This window comes from Entelurus aequoreus, linkage group LG16 (genome assembly GCF_033978785.1).
Source record: "Entelurus aequoreus isolate RoL-2023_Sb linkage group LG16, RoL_Eaeq_v1.1, whole genome shotgun sequence".
NCBI lineage: Eukaryota > Metazoa > Chordata > Actinopteri > Syngnathiformes > Syngnathidae > Entelurus > Entelurus aequoreus.
The window spans coordinates 16,933,171-16,944,131 of NC_084746.1; the positions used below are offsets into that span (position 1 = coordinate 16,933,171).

The 10,961-nt window shown below is 36.0% G+C and overlaps 1 protein-coding gene across 1 annotated transcript in view; it reads left to right on the forward strand.

Annotated features, from left to right (window-relative positions):
* Positions 1-10,308, forward strand: part of st3gal3b (ST3 beta-galactoside alpha-2,3-sialyltransferase 3b) — a 212,856-nt gene extending 202,548 nt beyond the window's left edge. Inside the window, exon 13 of the transcript XR_009821308.1 lies at positions 9,860-10,308. The gene's annotated coding sequence lies outside the window, so the exon portion shown is untranslated. The remainder of the gene's footprint in view (positions 1-9,859) is intronic.
* The last annotated feature ends 653 nt before the right edge of the window (positions 10,309-10,961 follow it).

The window sequence follows — 10,961 nt, forward strand, 5'->3', positions numbered from 1 at the left end:
GCTGACTAAATACTGTTTTGCCCCACTGTATATAATGTAGTAACAGACACCTTCATAACAATATGTAATATGTACAATATACACACTGCAAGTATATATATCATATAGTAACAAACACCTTCATAACAATATGTAATATGTACATTTTACACACTGCAAGTATATATATAATGTAGTAACAGACACCTTCATAACAATATGTAATATGTACATTATACACACTGCAAGTATATATATAATGTAGTAACAGACACCGTCATAACAATATGTAATATGTACAATATACACACTGCAAGTATATATATAATGTAGTAACAGACACCTTCATAACAATATGTAGTATGTACACACTATAAGTGTGTATATATATATAATGTAGTAACAGACACCTTCATAACAATATGTTCAATATTTACCATATTTTGATCATTTTATGCATTACCAGAACTTCTTTCGTCACATCTGACTTCCGGCATCTACTGTATGTTCCTACTCCCGGCAACAAACACGAGTGCGTGTTCTAATCATGGCAGAGTTGGTAACAAACAACGAAGACGACTATTTTTGCACAAATGAGGATTCACAACCTTATGTTTTTGAAGCTGAATATACGGAGGATGAACTGCTGCTCATAGGAGCGAGAAAGAAGGAAGAGTGAGACGGCGGAGCAGGCGGAAGCCGGGAGAGTGAGGTCGGCAAGACTTGACGGTGTAAATGTGGAACTTGGAGCATAGCTATGCCGACAAAAAAAACAGAATTCTTACCCAAAATCAACTGGAAACGTCCCCGGCCAGTTGGACCATCGAGTAATATTGATCATGATTGAAGTGACGTCATGTGTTATTACAACTACAGTCTGGTTAGGTGTGTACAAACAAAACATGAAATAATACTTTGCAGATACTGTAATATGATTGTTCACTGTTCTTCATTCAGTACAGTGTTGTGTATTACAAACTCAAAAGCTAGCTCATCTCTTGCCGTAGCTAGGTTTTAACGGCTAATACCGTAGCATGTTGATGTGTTAGTGCGCTACAAAAAGAGTTCCTCAGTGTTCACTCTTACAAAATAACAATGTTGCTACAGTTTGGTTATTATACAGCTAACAGAATGTAAATGAAGTATTGTTGACACTTTTGGTATGCATTTTTAAAGTGATTTAGAGGTAGAATTGATTGCTAACATTAGCTGCATGGCTAGCCGCCAAGAACGAGACGATTTTTATGTTAGAAAGCGGAAAAAAAAACAAGTTTTTCATAATGATTGTGAACAAAGTGCAGTTCCCCTTTAAAGGAAATAACCATGTGACCGAGGGCTCATTGACCGGTCGTAATATTCCTTACTGTGTGGCTCTTTGTAAAAAATATATACAGTACCGTTCAAAAGTTTGGGGTCACATTGAAATGTCCTTATTTTTGAAAGAAAAGCACTGTACTTTTCAATGAAGATAACTTTAAACTAGTCTTAACTTTAAAGAAATACACTCTATACATTGCTAATGTGGTAAATGACTATTCTAGCTGCAAATGTCTGGTTTTTGGTGCAATATCTACATAGGTGTATAGAGGCCCATTTCCAGCAACTATCACTCCAGTGTTCTAATGGTACAATGTGTTTGCTCATTGGCTCAGAAGGCTAATTGATGATTAGAAAACCCTTGTGCAATCATGTTCACACATCTGAAAAGAGTTTAGCTCGTTACAGAAGCTACAAAACTGACCTTCCTTTGAGCACATTGAGTTTCTGGAGCATCACATTTGTGGGATTCAATTAAACGCTCAAAATGCCCAGAAAAAGAGAACTTTCATCTGAAACTCGACAGTCTATTCTTGTTCTTAGAAATGAAGGCTATTCCACAAAATTGTTTGGGTGACCCCAAACTTTTGAACGATAGTGTATATATATATTATATTTCCTAACTATTAATTTAATTTGCTGGTCAAATGTCGTGACTGTTCTAATCCAGTGGATTATGAAACACCAAGACCAGTATCTGTCCTTGAGCCCTTGCACATAAGTATGTATTTGTCACAATTAAACTTACTTAGATTTGTCTTCTTACCTTAAAACAGGGGTCACCAACCTTTTTGAAACCAAGAGCTACTTCTTGGGTACTGATTAATGCGAAGGGCTACCAGTTTGATACACACTTAAATAAATTGCCAGAAATAGCCAATTTGCTCAATTTACATTTAACTCTATGATATTATTAATAATTAATGATATTTACTAGGGATGTCCGATAATGGCTTTTTGCCGATATCCGATATTCCGATATTGTCCAACTCTTTAATTACCGATACCGATATCAACCGATACCGATATAAACCGATATATGCAGTCGTGGAATTAACACATTATTATGCCTAATTTGGACAACCATGTATGGTGAAGATAAGGTACTTTTTAAAAAAAATAATAAAATAAGATAACTAAATTAAAAACATTTTCTTGAATAAAAAAGAAAGTATAACAATATACAAACAGTTACATAGAAACTAGTAATTAATGAAAATGAGTAAAATTAACTGTTAAAGGTTAGTACTATTAGTGGACCAGCAGCACGCACAATCATGTGTGCTTACAGACTGTATCCCTTGCAGACTGTATTGATATATATTGATATATAATGTAGGAACCAGAATATTGATAACAGAAAGAAATGGGGGGAGGGAGGTTTTTTGGGTTGGTGCACTAATTGTAAGTGTATCTTGTGTTTTTTATGTTGATTTAATAAAAAATAAAACCCGATACAGATAATAAAAAAACCGATACCGACAATTTCCGATATTACATTTTAACGCATTTATCGGCCGATAATATCGGCCTGCCGATATTATCGGACATCCCTAATATTTACACTTAATTGAACGGTTTAAAAGAGGGGAAAACACAAAAAAACTGACAATTAAATTTTGAAACATAGTTTATCTTCAATTTCGACTCTTTAAAATTCAAAATTCAACCGAAAAAAAGACGAGAAAAACTAGCTTATTCGAATCTTTTTGAAAAAATTAAAAAAAGAATTTATGGAACATCATTAGTAATTTTTCCTGATTAAGATTCATTTTAAAATTTTGATGACATGTTTTAAATAGGTTAAAATCCATTCTGCACTTTGTTAGAATATATCACAAATTGGACCAAGCTATATTTCTAACAAAGACAAATCATTATTTCTTCTAGATTTTCCAGAACAAAAGTTTTAAAATAAATTCAAAAGACTTTGAAATAAGATTTAAATTTGATTCTACAGATTTTCTAGATTTGCCAGAATAATTTTTTTGAATTTTAATCATAATAAGTTTGAAGAAATATTTCACAAATATTCTTCGTCGAAAAAACAGAAGCTAAAATGAAGAATTAAATTAAAATGTATTTATTATTTTTTACAATAAAAACAATACATTTACTTGAACATCGATTTAAATTGTCAGGAAAGAAGAGGAAGGAATTTAAAAGGTAAAAAGGTATATGTGTTTGAAAATCCTAAAATCGTTTTTAAGGTTGTATTTTTTCTCTAAAATTGTCTTTCTGAAAGTTATAAGAAGCAAAGTAAAAAAAATAATGAATTTATTTAAACAAGTGAAGACCAAGTCTTTAAAGTATTTTCTTGGATTTTCAAATTCTATTTGAGTTTTGTCTCTCTTAGAATTAAAAATGTCAGGCAAAGCGAGACCAGCTTGCTAGTAAATAAATAAAATTTAAAAAATAGAGGCAGCTCACTGGTAAGTGCTGCTATTTGAGCTATCTTTAGAACAGGCGGGCGACTCATCTGGTCCTTACGGGCGACCTGGTGCCCGCGGGCACCGCGTTGGTGACCCCTGCCTTAAAAAAAACAACCCAGAATAGCATTGTGCCAACCAGCCTCAGAGTGTGAGACAACCATCCCTGTGATGGTTCCAGCATCCATTTAATGTGGGAAAGACGATTGAAAGATGTTTCCATTTTCAGCAATAAACTGGAGAGTAAAGAAAAGTTCAAGCCACCATAAATAACCAGAGATCACCTCCTCCATTGTTTGACACAATTCCTGCACAGTAGACACAACAGAGCCCACACACAACTCGCCGGAATTAAACACGCAGCTTGGTCTGTGATTTGGTATTTGGCAGTAACTGTGCTATACCAGTGTCCTTGAACGCATCGTCTTTGGTCCTCGCTGACAGCTGATGATGCTGTGCAGAAATCATCGCACATCGAAGTGTGTTTTCAACTGTGTTGTGTGTGTGTGTGTGTGTGTGTGTGTGTGTGTGTGTGTGTGTGTGTGTGTGTGTGTGTGTGTGTGTGTGTGTGTGTGTGTGTGTGTGTGTGTGTGTGTGTGTGTGTGTGTGTGTGTGTGTGTGTGTGTGTGTGTGTGTGTGTCAGTAGCACTGGGCCCAAATCTCCCACCTTGATCAAGAGGAATGTAGTCAATGGAGCTTGTTGTTTTTCTTTGTGTTGACATGTCGGCATCACCAATGGCAAGTGGAAGTGTTACGCTATGTTTATATCCAAGTGTAAACTGCTTCCTGCAAGTCCAATTAAAAAAGGTTGAAATTGTTTGGCGTTCACCTTTCATGCTCTCACGGCGGTTTGGACTGACATAGAGTCAGGTTTGATGTGTCTCTTGCAGGTTCCACTGTCAGTTTTTTGGGGAAATGATAAGCAAAAGTGTCACGGATGTGGCTGAAAATGAGCGTTGTCTTTGGGAGCAGCCTCAACACACACACAGCTTGTCTGTTGAATCTTGCGGTGCGCCTGGTGAGTACTCACTTCTGTTGTGTTTCCTCAAAATTCTACAAACAATACCCCATCATGACAATGTGAAAAGGTTTTTGGCAAAACATTTTGAAAAGTATTTAGTATTGATAGTCTTTGCTCATTATTTTGTTGGTGCACCTTTGGCAGCAATTCCAGCCTCAAGTCTTTTTGAATACGACGCCACAAGCTTGGCACACCTATCTTTGGACACTTTCAACCATTCCTCTTTGCAGCACCTCTCAAGCTCCATCAGCTTGGATGGGAAGGTTTTCATCCAGGATGTCTCTGTACATTGCCGCATTCATCTTTCCCTCTATCCTGACTAGTCTCCCAGTTAGTTTTCATCCAGGATGTCTCTGTACATTGCCGCATTCATCTTTCCCTCTATCCTGACTAGTCTCCCAGTTAGTTTTCATCCAGGATGTCTCAGTACATTGCTGCATTCATCTTTCCCTCTTTCTTTGCTAATCTCCCAGTTAGTTTTCATCCAGGATGTCTCTGTACATTGCCGCATTCATCTTTCCCTCGATCCTGACTAGTCTCCCAGTTAGTTTTCATCCAGGATGTCTCAGTACATTGCTGCATTCATCTTTCCCTTTTTCCTTGCTAGTCTCCTTGTTAGTTTTCATCCAGGATGTCTCAGTACATTGCTGCCTTCATCTTTCCCTTTTTCTTGCTAATCTTCCAGTTAGTTTTCATCCACTATGTCTCTGTACATTGCTGCACTCATCTTTCCCTCGATCCTGACTAGTCTCCCAGTTAGTTTTCATCCAGGATGTCTCAGTACATTGCTGCATTTATCTTTCCCTTTTTCCTTGCTAGTCTCCCAGTTAGTTTCCATCCAGGATGTCTCTGTACATTCATCATTCCCTCGATCCTGACTAGTCTCTGTTAGTTTTCATCCAGGATGTCTCTGTTCACTGCTGCATTCATCTTTCCCTCTATTTTGACTAGTCTCCCAGTTAGTTTTCATCCAGGATGTCTCAGTACATTGCTGCATTTATCTTTCCCTTTTTCCTTGCTAGTCTCCCAGTTAGTTTTCATCCAGGATGTCTCTGTACATTCATCATTCCCTCGATCCTGACTAGTCTCTCAGTTAGTTTTCATCCAGGATGTCTCTGTTCACTGCTGCATTCATCTTTCCCTCTATTCTGACTAGTCTCCCAGTTAGTTTTCATCCAGGATGTCTCTGTACATTCATCATTCCCTCAATCCTGACTAGTCTCCCAGTTAGTTTTCATCCAGGATGTCTCTGTTCACTGCTGCATTCATCTTTCCCTCTATTCTGACTAGTCTCCCAGTTAGTTTTCATCCAGGATATCTCTGTACATTGCTGCATTCATCTTTCCCTCTATCCTGACTAGTCTCCCAGTTAGTTTTCATCCAGGATGTTTCTGTACATTGCTGCATTCATCTTAGTCTAGTCAGGGAGGTGACCAAGACCATGGTCACTCTGTCAGAGCTACAGCATTCCTCTGTGGAGAAAGGAGAACTTTCCAGAAGGACAACCATCTCTGAGTTTCGACTAGAAGACGGTGGAGTAACATTAGGGGTGGCGAAAAAGGATTTTCAAATGAATCGCGATTCTTACTTGTAATGATTCTGTATCGATTCCCAAAAATGATGTTAATGCAGACGATCGTATTTGCTGTACATATTTACTTTAGAGAGAAGTCTTGTTGACTCATTTGTATTTGACTCGTTTGTGTTTGTGACTTACTTGTATTTGACTCGTTTGTGTTTGTGACTTACTTGTATTTGACTTGTTTGTGTTTGTGACTTACTTGTATTTGACTCGTTTGTGTTTGTGACTTGTTTGTATTTGACTTGTTTGTATTTGCGACTTACTTGTATTTGACTTGTTTGTATTTGTGACTTACTTGTATTTGACTCGTTTGTGAATTATTTGTATTTGATGTATTTGTATTTGACTCATTTGTATTTGACTTGTTTGTATTTGTGACTTACTTGTATTAGATTCGTTTGTGTTTGACTTGTTTGTGTTTGACTCGTTTGTGACTTACTTGTATTTGACTCGTTTGTATTTGTGACTTACTTGTATTTGACTTGTTTGTATTTGTGACTTACTTGTATTTGACTCGTTTGTGTTTGACTCGTTTTTGAATTATTTGTATTTGATGTATTTGTATTTGACTCATTTGTATTTGACTCCTTTGTGTTTGTGACTCATTTGTATTTGACTTGTTTGTATTTGTGACTTACTTGTATTTGATTCGTTTGTGTTTGACTTGTTTGTGTTTGACTCGTTTGTGACTTATTTGTATTTGATTAATTTGTATTTGACTCGTTTGTGTTTGACTCATTTGTATTTGACTCGTTTGTGTTTGTGACTCATTTGTATTTGAATCGTTTGTGTTTGTGACTCATTTGTATTTGACTTGTTTGTGTTTGACTCGTTTGTGACTTATTTGTATTTGACTCATTTGTATTTGACTCGTTTGTGTTTGTGACTCATTTGTATTTGACTCGTTTGTGTTTATGACTCATTTGTATTTAACTCGTTTGTGTTTGTGACTCATTTGTATTTGACTCTTTTGTGTTTGTGACTTGTGTTTGACTTGTTTGTGTTTGACTCGTTTGTGACTTATTTGTATTTGACTAATTTGTATTTGACTCGTTTGTGTTTGTGACTCATTTGTATTTGACTCGTTTGTGTTTGTGACTCATTTGTATTTGACTTGTTTGTGTTTGACTCGTTTGTGACTTATTTGTATTTGACTCGTATGTGTTTGTGACTCATTTGTATTTGACTCGTTTGTGTTTGTGACTCATTTGTATTTAACTCGTTTGTGTTTGTGACTCATTTGTATTTGACTCGTTTGTGTTTGTGACTTGTGTTTGACTTGTTTGTGTTTGACTCGTTTGTGACTTATTTGACTAATTTGTATTTGACTCGTTTGTGTTTGTGACTTGTATTTGACTCGTTTGTGTTTGACTCATTTGTATTTGACTCGTTTGTGTTTGACTCATTTGTATTTGACTCGTTTGTGTTTGACTCATTTGTATTTGACTTGTTTGTGTTTGTGACTTGTATTTGACTCGTTTGTGTTTGACTCGTTTGTGACTTATTTGTATTTGACTCATTTGTATTTGACTCGTTTGTGACTTATTTGTATTTGATGTATTTGTATTTGACTCGTTTGTGTTTGTGACTAATTTGTATTTGACTCGTTTGTGTTTGTGACTTAATTGTATTTGACTCGTTTGTGACTTATTTGTATTTGATGTATTTGTATTTGACTAATTTGTATTTGACTCGTTTGTGTTTGACTCATTTGTATTTGACTCGTTTGTGTTGGTGACTCATTTGTATTTGACTCGTTTGTGTTTGTGACTCATTTGTATTTGACTCGTTTGTGTTTGTGACTCATTTGTATTTGACTCGTTTGTGTTTGTGACTCATTTGTATTTGACTTGTTTGTGTTTGACTCGTTTGTGACTTATTTGTATTTGACTCATTTGTATTTGACTCGTTTGTGTTTGTGACTCATTTGTATTTGACTCGTTTGTGTTTGTGACTCATTTGTATTTAACTCGTTTGTGTTTGTGACTCATTTGTATTTGACTCGTTTGTGACTTATTTGTATTTGACTAATTTGTATTTGACTCGTTTGTGTTTGACTCATTTGTATTTGACTCGTTTGTGTTTGTGACTCATTTGTATTTGACTCGTTTGTGTTTGTGACTCATTTGTATTAGACTCGTTTGTGTTTGTGACTCATTTGTATTTGACTCGTTTGTGTTTGTGACTCATTTGTATTTGACTCGTTTGTGTTTGTGACTCATTTGTATTTGACTTGTTTGTGTTTGACTTGTTTGTGACTTATTTGTATTTGACTCATTTGTATTTGACTCGTTTGTGTTTGTGACTCATTTGTATTTGACTCGTTTGTGTTTGTGACTCATTTGTATTTGACTCGTTTGTGTTTGTGACTTGTGTTTGACTTGTTTGTGTTTGACTCGTTTGTGACTTATTTGTATTTGACTAATTTGTATTTGACTCGTTTGTGTTTGTGACTCATTTGTATTTGACTCGTTTGTGTTTGTGACTCATTTGTATTTGACTTGTTTGTGTTTGACTCGTTTGTGACTTATTTGTATTTGACTCATTTGTATTTGACTCGTTTGTGTTTGTGACTCATTTGTATTTGACTCGTTTGTGTTTGTGACTCATTTGTATTTGACTCGTTTGTGTTTGTGACTTGTGTTTGACTTGTTTGTGTTTGACTCGTTTGTGACTTATTTGACTAATTTGTATTTGACTCGTTTGTGTTTGTGACTTGTATTTGACTCGTTTGTGTTTGACTCATTTGTATTTGACTTGTTTGTGTTTGTGACTCATTTGTATTTGACTCGTTTGTGTTTGTGACTTGTATTTGACTCGTTTGTGTTTGACTCATTTGTATTTGACTTGTTTGTGTTTGTGACTTGTATTTGACTCGTTTGTGTTTGACTCGTTTGTGACTTATTTGTATTTGACTCATTTGTATTTGACTCGTTTGTGACTTATTTGTATTTGATGTATTTGTATTTGACTCGTTTGTGTTTGTGACTAATTTGTATTTGACTCGTTTGTGTTTGTGACTTACTTGTATTTGACTCGTTTGTGACTTATTTGTATTTGATGTATTTGTATTTGACTAATTTGTATTTGACTCGTTTGTGTTTGTGACTCATTTGTATTTGACTCGTTTGTGTTTGTGACTTACTTGTATTTGACTCGTTTGTGTTTGACTCGTTTGTGTTTGTGACTAATTTGTATTTGACTCGTTTGTGTTTGTGACTAATTTGTATTTGACTCGTTTGTGTTTGTGACTAATTTGTATTTGACTCGTTTGTGTTTGTGACTTACTTGTATTTGACTCGTTTGTGACTTATTTGTATTTGATGTATTTGTATTTGACTAATTTGTATTTGACTCGTTTGTGTTTGTGACTCATTTGTATTTGACTCGTTTGTGTTTGTGACTTACTTGTATTTGACTCGTTTGTGTTTGACTCGTTTGTGTTTGTGACTTACTTGTGTTTGATGTATTTGTATTTGACCCGTTTGTGTTTGGGACTTACTTATTTGACTCATTTTTTGTTTTTTTAAGGAGCGCTGTAAGTGGCTGATCCGTTGGCGGTCCCGTCTTGTCCCCCTGTAACGTACGTCTGCTCTTAGTAGGACTGTGCCGAAAATGAAATTTCAGTTCTTATGTCTTGTACATGTTAAAGAATGGACGATAATAAAGCATCTTGAATCTTGTTTGTGTTTGTGACTTACTTGTATTTGACTCGTTTGTGTTTGACTCGTTTGTGACTTATTTGTATTTGATGTATTTGTATTTGACTCATTTGTATTTGACTCGTTTGTGTTTGACTCATTCGTATTTGACTTGTGTTTGACTCATTTGTGTTTAACTCATTTGTGTGACTCATTTGTATTTGACTTATTTGTGACTTACTGTATTTGACTCATTTGTGTTTGACTCACTTGTTTGACTCTTTTTTGACTCATTTTTATTTGACTCAATTGTGTTTGACTCATCCGTGTTTGACTCATTTGTGTTTGACTCATCCGGTTTTGACTCATTTGTCTTTGACTCATTTGTCTTTGACGCATTTGACTTTGACTCATTCATATTTGACTCATTTGTGTTTGACTCATTTGTATTTGACTTCAGGAAATGTTTGGGTGGCATTTTATTCCATAAAACCAGTTTTCTTGTAAGTAATGTATACATTTATCAGAGCTATTATCTATTTTATAGAGGAATGTAGTTCATCATAGAACTGTCACCCAATGTTATTAAAAAAAAAAAAGTGTTGATTCTGAATCGAATCGAAAGATTCCCAGCCCTAACTAATGTGCATTGATATGATTCCATCAGCCTTCTGCGTACCTTCTTTGCTCCTTCATTGTTGTGATCCTTGTCTCCTGTGCGGTACTCGCTCTTTTATTGTTGGGGCCCACGTGAGGCCTGGACACACACTCCATAAACACACAAGTTGTCAGCGGCAGCCGCACTGGAGAAACCAGAGGAGTGTCCAGCTGGACTCTGCTGGGAGGCGAGAGCCCCTTTACAAGCCGGGCTGGACCGGACCGGACCCACCCATCCTGCTGTTAATAGGGTGCCGGAGCCCCCCTAAAAGTCACGCCTCGGTGTTCACCCCAATAACCCCTCCCTCCGCACCGCCGGGTGGGATGGAGACCAT